General features: G+C 36.3%; 1 long non-coding RNA gene across 1 annotated transcript in view; it reads right to left on the minus strand.

Annotated features, from left to right (window-relative positions):
• LOC132010283 (uncharacterized) overlaps positions 1-9,373 on the minus strand; it is a 41,218-nt gene extending 31,845 nt beyond the window's left edge. The window contains exons 1-2 of the long non-coding RNA XR_009402211.1: positions 9,305-9,373; positions 8,859-9,010 (exon numbers count right to left, since the gene is read on the minus strand). This is a non-coding gene — a long non-coding RNA (uncharacterized LOC132010283). The remainder of the gene's footprint in view (positions 1-8,858; positions 9,011-9,304) is intronic.

A 9,373-nucleotide genomic window follows, 5' to 3' on the forward strand; every position in this document is an offset into this window, starting at 1 on the left:
CTGATTGCTGACGCTAGGACCTCTAGTACGATGTTGAATAGCAGTGGTGATAATGGACATCCCTGCCGTGTTCCTGACCTTAGCGGAAAAGCTTTCAGTTTTTCTCCATTGAGAATGATATTTGCGGTGGGTTTTTCATAGATGGCTTTGATGATATTGAGGTATGTGACCTCTATCCCTACACTTTGAAGAGTTTTGATCAGGAAGGGATGTAGTACAACAATGTTTATTCTAATACTGAACCAAGAAAAGCAAGTAAGAAGACAAAAATTAGGCTTTCTTGTCATTTCCATTTTCAACATAATTCAACGATATTGTAACTGCAATAAAAAATGTAGAAAAAAAATATTTCTTGAATGAATAATTAATGTAATCTGATTATATCAAGTAAATGAATGAACACGCAAGCAGGTAAGAACAGTGTAAATCTTTAGTAGAAGGCAGCCGAGACCTCCATTCCCCTCCACTTAGGACTTCAACTCTTTCTCATTTCACTTCTAATCTTTATGATAAACATTAAGATCCTTGGGTTTATTCCCAAGTTTTGAATCTAAAACTTAGTATTTTTAGTTAATATCCCTTCCATTTCAATCAACTCCTGACTACTTGAGTACTACACATGCTTATCTTTAACACACATCTTAAAAATGGTTCTCTTAATCAGACTATCCCAGTTCAAACAACCAAGACTGTGACTGACTCTTAAATTAATTTTCTTGCTGTAGATTTGATGATCATTATTTCTAAGTGGCAAGGGAACTTTCAAGTTCAGTGAGTTCTAATCCCCAAATGTTGATCTCATCCATACACCTCAATTTTACTTGTCTTCTGCTTAGAATTCATGATTCTCTGCTAAGATTAGAATTTTTCTCTGAACAGTAGCCTGTTTGGCTGGGTCAGGAGTGATGCTTACAGTCACTTGCCATGGGAGATGAAACATGATCTTTTCTATCTCTAACCATTAGCACTGCTTCCACATTAAATTCACTGGTCCCATCAAATTAGAGCAATAAAGTCCACATCCCTTTTCTAGAAATGCCCGATGATGTGACCCACCCATACAACTGGTTTTCTGCATGCAGAAATTTCTATAAGAATCAAGTTAAGTTCATTATTGTCTCTTTGGTCACCAAGTATTGGACAGTGGGCTACCCTGTGAAAAACTCACTCTAGAGTTACATTTTCACAACCCCAACAACTTCCTCCCCCAGCAGCTGTGATGATCAAGGTCAGAGACTTCATTATTGCCATAACTGGCTTGCCTCCAACAATCAGAAATTTGACTCTATATATCATTGTTATCTAAATTAAAGTTAAATGCGAAGTTCTGAATGGAGGACAAATAGAATTCTGATTTGAGTGAAATTAACTATCTTAGACTCTCACTCCCTCCTAATATTTGGGCCTTCAGTTTAGCTGTTCTCTTTCTCTTTGTACTTATTATTGAAATGATGAGTTCAAAGATTCAGAAAAACAAAATAAAAGAAGAGTTCTCTTAAAAATATCCAAAGATTTAGTATTGTTTTCCCTTCAACTTACTTTAAAAAAATTTCCCAAAGTATTTATAATCAGATTCTTGTGTTTCACATTTAAATAAATGAAACACTTTCACTTCATAAAGACTACTCATCTATTTTATTAAAACAACAGGTAAGCAAAAGATTTGCCAATGTTAATGAAACATTTCCTGAGGAATCCACAAAGTGCTATACACTACAAGATTGTACTGAGTGTAGATATGTCTGCTCACTTAAAATTTAGTTATTTTCAGAGTTCTCCTTTTGAGTCTATAGATAGAAATCAGCTCTGGACCCAGTTTTATGAGTTCAACATCCTAGGGTAGTGATGCTTTTTCCAGTGGACCATATTTCCCTGACAGAATCAGAGAAGGAAGACAAGGATGACAACAGTTTTTTTTTTCTTTTAAAGATTTTATTTTTAAGTAATCTCTATATCCAAAGTGGTGCTTGAACTGATAACCCCTAGATCAAGGGTTGTATGTTCTACCAACTGAGCCAACTTGACACCCCAGACAGACTACAGTTTTTAGTTTAGTGGCATTAAAGCATATTTTTTTAAAGATTTTATTTTTATTTATTTGACACAGAAAGATCACAAGTAGGCAGAAAGGCAGGTAGAGAGAGAGGGGGAAGCAGGCTCCCTGTCAAGCAGGGCTCAATCCCAGGCCCCAAGACCATGACCTGAGCTGAAGGCAGAGACTCAACCTCTGAGCCACCCAGGCACCCCTAAAGCAGATTTTTATCTCAGCCTCCACTTCACTTTAAACTATGACCAAATAACTTGATACAAATCACTGATTAAATGAAATGTTTGGCCTCTTATCACAGTGGGTAGAAATATATCCTGTCTTTAAGATCAATAACAACTCTCTGTTATCTGAAAAAGAAACAGTCTCTTAAATAAACTGATTTTGTTTTCTGATTTGTCTATCCATATAGAATGTTTTTCTAATGGAATATGACATTATTAGTTTGGGTAAAATTCTTTTCCTGGTGGATTGTTTCCCAAATCCAAATGGTAAATACTAAATAATCCTATACAACTCAAAGAACAAATCTGTTTATGAAACTTGCAACCAAGTTTGGCAGGCCCATTTCAAGGCACCATTAACTTTGTGCATTGTGTTAAGCAAGGCAAACATTGCACTCTCCAAAATCTTAGCAACTTGTGCTCGCTTCGGCAGCACATATACAAAATCTTAGCAACTTGTCCTTGACTACAATTTCCAAATGCAGATTAGTCCCGGCTTCCCGTTAAGCATCATTCGCCATGGATTGCCCCCTGTACTACCCAACCAAGGAATGTACCATTGAAGAACACCTGGGCCAAGGTCAGACATGGTTGTAGCAGGATAAAAGGTGGGCCCCTCCTCAAAAGAGATGTCATAACTCCTGGAATCTATGAACGTGAACTTATTTAGAAAAAGGGTCTTTACAGATATAATTAAGTTTAGGATTTTGAGATGAGATCATCCTGGATTATCCAGGTTGCTTTTTAATCTTATGAAAAGACAAAATCCTATAAAAGACAAAAGAGAAGGCACAGACACAGATACAGACAAAAGAGGAGAGGTCTATGTGAAGGCAAAAAGAGACAGACACAGAGGAGAGGTCTATGTGAAGACAGAGGCAAAGACTGGAGTTATGTAACCATAAGCTAAGAAAAGCCTGGAGCCACCAGAAACTGGAGGAAGCAAGGAAGGACTCTCCTGTAGTCTTCGAAGAGACTGTAGCCCTGCCAACACCTGACTTCCAGAACCATGAGAGAAAAAATTGCTGTTTTAAGCCACGAATTTTGTAGTACTTTGTTATGGGAACCCTAGGAACCTAGTGAATACATACAGATCTTCCATGATTTATGATGAAGTAATGGCCTGATAAACCCATTATAATTGAAAATATCATTAAATCTAAAATGTGTGTAATACACCTAACCTTCCAAACATCACGGCTTACCCTACCCTACCTTAAATGTGCTCAGAATATTTATGTGAGCCTGTAGTAGGGCAAAATCATCTAACACAAGGTCTATTTTATAATAAAATGTTGAATATCTCATGTAATGTCTTGAATACTATAGCGAAAGTGGCAAACAGAGTGATTGTCAGCATACTGGCTATTTACCCTCATGCTCAGGTGGCTGACAGGGAGCTGCACAGCCACTGCCCAGCCTCCCAAGAGAAGATCGTATGGCATATTGCTAGCCTAGGACAAAATCAAAGCGCAAAATTCATAGCACGGTTTCTTCTGAATTGGCATAGCTTTTGAACCACTACAAGTCAAACCATCATAAATCAGGGGCTGGGTATAATCTGGAGCTGGCTAGAAAGGCAACCCTAGATAAACAGCCCATTAGGAACATAGGTGATTAAATTACTCCAACCGGTATTTCTCTGAACATTTGGAAATAAAATATAGAAATGAATCAAAGTGTTCATAACTGAAGAAAAACAGAAGAGACACAAAGAGAAGAAAAGACTGAGAGAGAAGCTGAGTCAGATTTATGGAAAAACATAAAAGGAAGGTTGGCATCGAGTGAAGACAAAGGAGGGCAGCTAGGGAGCCATCCTTCTCACTGGTACTGTGAGGAAAACTTCAAGTTGTTGTGATTCTCATTTCTAAGAATAACCTCCCATGGCCAAAATAACATTTGATTTTTGTAACCAATCGATTCTTATTAGCACTATAACTCTAAAAAGCAATATGGGGTTTTCCTGTGGTCAAAGTTTATGGGCGGAGCTAACTTAACTTTAACAGATCTGGTCATAATCTGCCCTACTTTGTTCTTAGAGCAGGACTATCGTGTTTCAAACTAGCACTTTCCAGGTTCAAGAGCAAATACAAAGCTGTTATTTTGAAGAAACCCTTAGAATTTCTTATGGATACATATGTGCAAGGTAGGGGTTAGTTGCCATCCTCTTGAGAACACAGGTGAGTTATCTCAGCTCCATGAGAGCCCATTAACAGAACCTCCTTCAGGTTAAAAAGTTCAAAGAGTATCTACTGATCAAAAGGGACCTCTCCTCAAAAAAACTCAAGCTAAATTTTTTTCAGCTTTGTCCATGAAATTATATTTTGGAAGATAATTTCTATTCATCCAATCCCTTTGGTTTTTCAAGGTCAATTTTAATTCATATTTAATGACCAGCAGATTGTACTCATTAACTAAACATCATTTTACTAAATTACATTTTATGTTATGCTTGATTTCAGGGAGACAAAAGGAAAGAAAACAAAAAAGAAAAAGCCATATGAAGAATTCTTTAAAATAAGTAAAATCTATTCAATATTATTTCCCCCCATAAAGTCCTGTGTAATTAATATCTAGCAAAGTTTAGAGGCAAAATAAATTGTTCCTTTCTTGAAGAAAAGTCATGTTTACTTTGAATTAATTGTGAAAATTATGTTTTTGTCCAGGTTTCTCATCTTATCTTGGTTATCAGGAAGCCTGTATTTCAATGTAATGCTAAATTATACTCACTATTTTGGTATACTTCAAGAGCATAGTATTTCAGAGGGCACAGTGACTAGAAACATAGACTTTAGAATCTGCCATAGCTATGTTTAAATCCTGACTCTGCTCTTTGACAACTGTATGTCCTTGAACAAGTCACATTGAGCCTCAATTTTCCCATGTATGAAGTGGAGATAAAAACAGTACTTACTTCATAGGGTTCTTATGAAGATTTAATGATTTATTACATATAAAATACTTAGAAACAGGCCTGACACTAGTATTTCCATAGCATGTTTATATCTCTATTTTTTGCTTTAATATTTTTATTCTAAACAACTTTTTATTCCTTTTGTAAACAGGTAAAATACGAATATAAATGTTAAATTAGGGAAGGGAATACTGAGTTAAAAAAAGAACCTGAACACTTTAGAGGAAGAAGTTAATAAATGTAACCGTAGAGTTAAAATGTCTGTGCACTGAATTTCTGAGTTTTCTTTTTATTCTTCCTTTGAAATACATCTATTAGTGGTTAGGTAAGTTAGAACAAAAGCGGACACGATGTGGCACTTGGGACACCATAAAATGATGCCTGGTCAAAAAGGTGAGAACTTTGGCAATTTCCCCTTATTGACAGAAATGGGAATTAATCTTGCTGGTTGGTCACAGGGGTGCTATTTTCAGTGTGCCCTGAAGTACTGGTCCACTTCCCTTTGTTCCAGCGTAAATTTCATTCTTAGAGAAAATTACAGCATGGCTACTCCAAATATGGGAAGCTCTGATTCAAAAGATAAAGCAAAATTAAAGTGATCGAGACACAAATCACTAAAAAAGATGTGGTCATGCATCAAGTTTTAGTAAATCCAAATGATGATGCATTTTGAATCAAAATTTGACAGATTTTGGTATGTATGAATATTTGTAATTACTGAAGAAATGAAAAAAAAACAAGAAGCAATTGGCAAAAATATTTATGTTGTAAAAATGGTCTATCTAAAATGCAAACCTACATCCAATTGTTTTGGAACTAGGAAAAGGTTTGGGAAATTGTAAAGCTTTTCTTTTAGTTCTGCTAATTTCTCTAATTTAACATATTGCAGAGCACTAAAGTTCCTGCTTTGTTATATTAACACTCTTCCTAACAAGTCTTCTAGCTCAAGAAAAAATATAGTTGAGGAATTTAGAAATGAATCATGTCAAGTCTTTAACAGAGAAGCCATAGGTCTATGCAAACCTTTCATGTCAATTACCTATTTCAGTATTAACTATGTTGTTAACCAAATATACCTTCACGTACTCTTCTCCATTGTCCTATTAAAATCTTCACTTGGACTAATCTGCATTGATTGATACAGAGAGGTTATTAACAGTATTGTAATTTTACCAAGTCAAAAAAAAGTAATTTTTAACCCACAAAATTAAGACTATATCTCAAATCTCTAAGAGCCACATATTTTGGGTTCTGTCTTCATTTAATTCTATCAGGAGAGATTTTCAGCCATGTCTGTTGTCTTATAGATTAGAATAAAATTGCATAGATTCTATTTGGTTGCATTAGTTACTGCCTTCTTCCATATGTTAGTCATCATAACGGAGGTCAGAGAGATAATCTTGCTTTGATTTTCTTTCTTTTGATTCAAAGTAAAAATCAAGAATTCCACTGAAAACACTCAATTATTCATACAATGTGTACTTATTAAATGTCTTTTGTGTATTAAGTTCTTATGAATTTTATCTCTTAAAAAGGGCTTCCTCCATCACCCCTTTATGGTTGGGAATTGGTGTAGTAGAACAAGAAATCAGTATGGCAGGAATTTTCTGATTCTTGTAACAATCCAGAGATTCTCTCATCATAGAAAAATATGCTTGAGTGTAATAGGCTGAAAAATCCACCCCCCAAAAGATATCTTAATGCCCAGGGCCCATGAATCTGTTACCTTACATGGCTAAAAAGACTTTGTAGATGTGACAAAGTTAAGGATCTTGAGATGAGAGATTGTCTTGGATTACATAGGTGAGTCCAATTTAATCATGAGACTCCATGAGTTAGATTTAAAACACCTGATGTGATGGGTGCCTGGTTGGCTCAGTTGGTTAAGCATCTGACTCTTGATTCCAGCTCAGGTCATGATCTCAGGGTCCTGTGATTGCACCCCAAATCAGTATCCATGCTTAGAGGGGGAGTCTGCTTGAGAATTTCTCTCCCTCTCCCTCTGTCCCTACCTCCACTATCATTCTTTTTCAGACAAATAAATATTTTAAAAAATGATGTGGTGACAGAAGTTGCAAGAAATTGGAAGAAGTTAAATTACTATCTTTGAAAATGGGCATGGATGTAGCCACAAGCCAAGGAACACAGGTGACCTCTAAGCCAGAGGAGAGAGGAAAGCAAATTCTCCCCTAGAGCTTCCAGAAGGAATGCAGCTTTGACAAAAACTTTATTTGAACCCAGTAAGATCCATTTTAAATTTTTGCCTTCCAGAACTATAAGAAAATATATTTGTGTTGTTTTATCCACTAAGTTTATGATGATTTGTCATATAGGAATAGGAATAGGCTGATGATTTGTCATATAGGAATAGGATAGGCTGTCATATACAGCCATAGGAATTTAATGTACTATTTCAAGTTTACTGTACTTTTATTTGTATTTGTGTATGTGGTTGATGCAGGGGTAGCCAAGGCGGTACAAAAGTAGAAGCCAATCCTCACCAGTCCCCCAGGGTATGATCGGCTCTTTATCTGTTCTTCCTAACCTCAGTATCAAAAATCTTGTCTAACAATCTCTTTCTGGCCCAACTAGAGACTTCTCAAAGTACCTTAAAAACTCTTTTATAAAGACTTAATGAAGCAATTAGTATTAGTTTAAAATTATTAAAACTGTGATATAGAAGTGTTTTCTAAAGAAGTGAATTATTAAAATTATAGATAAATTGTTTATATTTTGTTATGCAATTTCTATGCCTTTTTCACAGGATATTTGTGAAATCATTTGTCATATAATGTTAAGGGAAATGTGTAGGTGTTTCCTAAATGGAAGTCAGCTTCATTTTTATGATTTAGTTCATTGTTACACCCAGTCCTCTTAAAATTTGAGCTCCCTCGTATTAGAATAGAAGACCAGTACATGCATAATTGTGTCTGAATTTCGTTCAAGATTCAGAATCTTAAACCTAGGATTTCTTGTACTAACAACTATGTTTCTTCTGAGTGTCTATCAACCTCAATTTCATTTAACAACCATTTAGTGGTTGCCTCTGAGTGCCATCCTTTGTTCAGGGTATTAAAAAGGTGACAGAAATACCTGTTTTATGGAGTTTCAACCTAGTGAGTCTGGACAAATATGTGAAGGAAAAAATGCTCCTTTGATGTAAGTCTAGTAAATATATCTACTGGAACCACCTTCAAAAACCAAAGAATGGCTTCTTCTCTTTCACTGATGGAGGGGGAAGAAATCTAGTAAGTATATCTACTGGGACCATCTTCAAAAACCAAAGAATGGCTTCTTCTCTTTCACTGATGGAGGAGAAGAGTTGTGGATGATGAAAGATGAGGGAAGTGAGATGGAAAGAGGCATCAGAAAAGGGGTATTTGGTGGCCCTACTGATGGGGAACACACATACATGCACACCCCTTTCCATGTGGAATGCTTTCACAAAAAAATATTCACCCACTACCACATTATCTTCTGGTGCTCCAGTAAGTGCTGCCTGTGGTCCAGAGGGTCTGGTTTTGCTGTTAAGCAATTCCATGCCTATGTATGAATTGTTCACAGTGTCTTCACTGTGAATGAGGAAAATGAGCCAGTAAGGGCTATCCTGGCTTGGTCCTTGAGCACTGCAGCCTGCAGCATCTTGACTAAGAAACTTAGAGTCATGGGGTACCTGGGTGACTCAGTCCATTAAGCGTCTGCTTTCAGGTCAGGTCATGATCCCAGGGTCCTAGGATGGAGCTCCATGTCGGGCTTCCTGCTCAGCAGGCACCCTGCTTCTCCTCTCCCTCTGCTTGCCACTCCTTGCTTTTCCTCTCCTTCTCTCTGTCAAATAAATAAATAAAATATTTTTTTAAAAAATGATACTTAGAGTCAAGATATGGAAAGCCTTAGCTCTAGATGGGAAGCAGTGAAGTAGGAAGTACGGGCTCCTCAAATGCCCATAGAAAAGACATTCCACCTCTGGTCTTTGCTTTCAAACTATATTGATTGAGAAATTTAATTAGACGGTCTTTATCCTTCCTTAGCTCCAGCATCCTATGATTCTATTGAAATTAGATATTAAGAACATAAAGAACAAATTTATAGTTACCAGAAGGGCATAAAGAGCACACTTACCATGATGAGCACTGAGTAGTGTATAGAATTGTTGAATCACTATATTGTAAACTTGAAACTAATATAACA

The sequence above is a fragment of the Mustela nigripes genome, chromosome 2 (assembly GCF_022355385.1).
Source record: "Mustela nigripes isolate SB6536 chromosome 2, MUSNIG.SB6536, whole genome shotgun sequence".
In the NCBI taxonomy this organism is placed as follows: Eukaryota; Metazoa; Chordata; class Mammalia; order Carnivora; family Mustelidae; genus Mustela; species Mustela nigripes.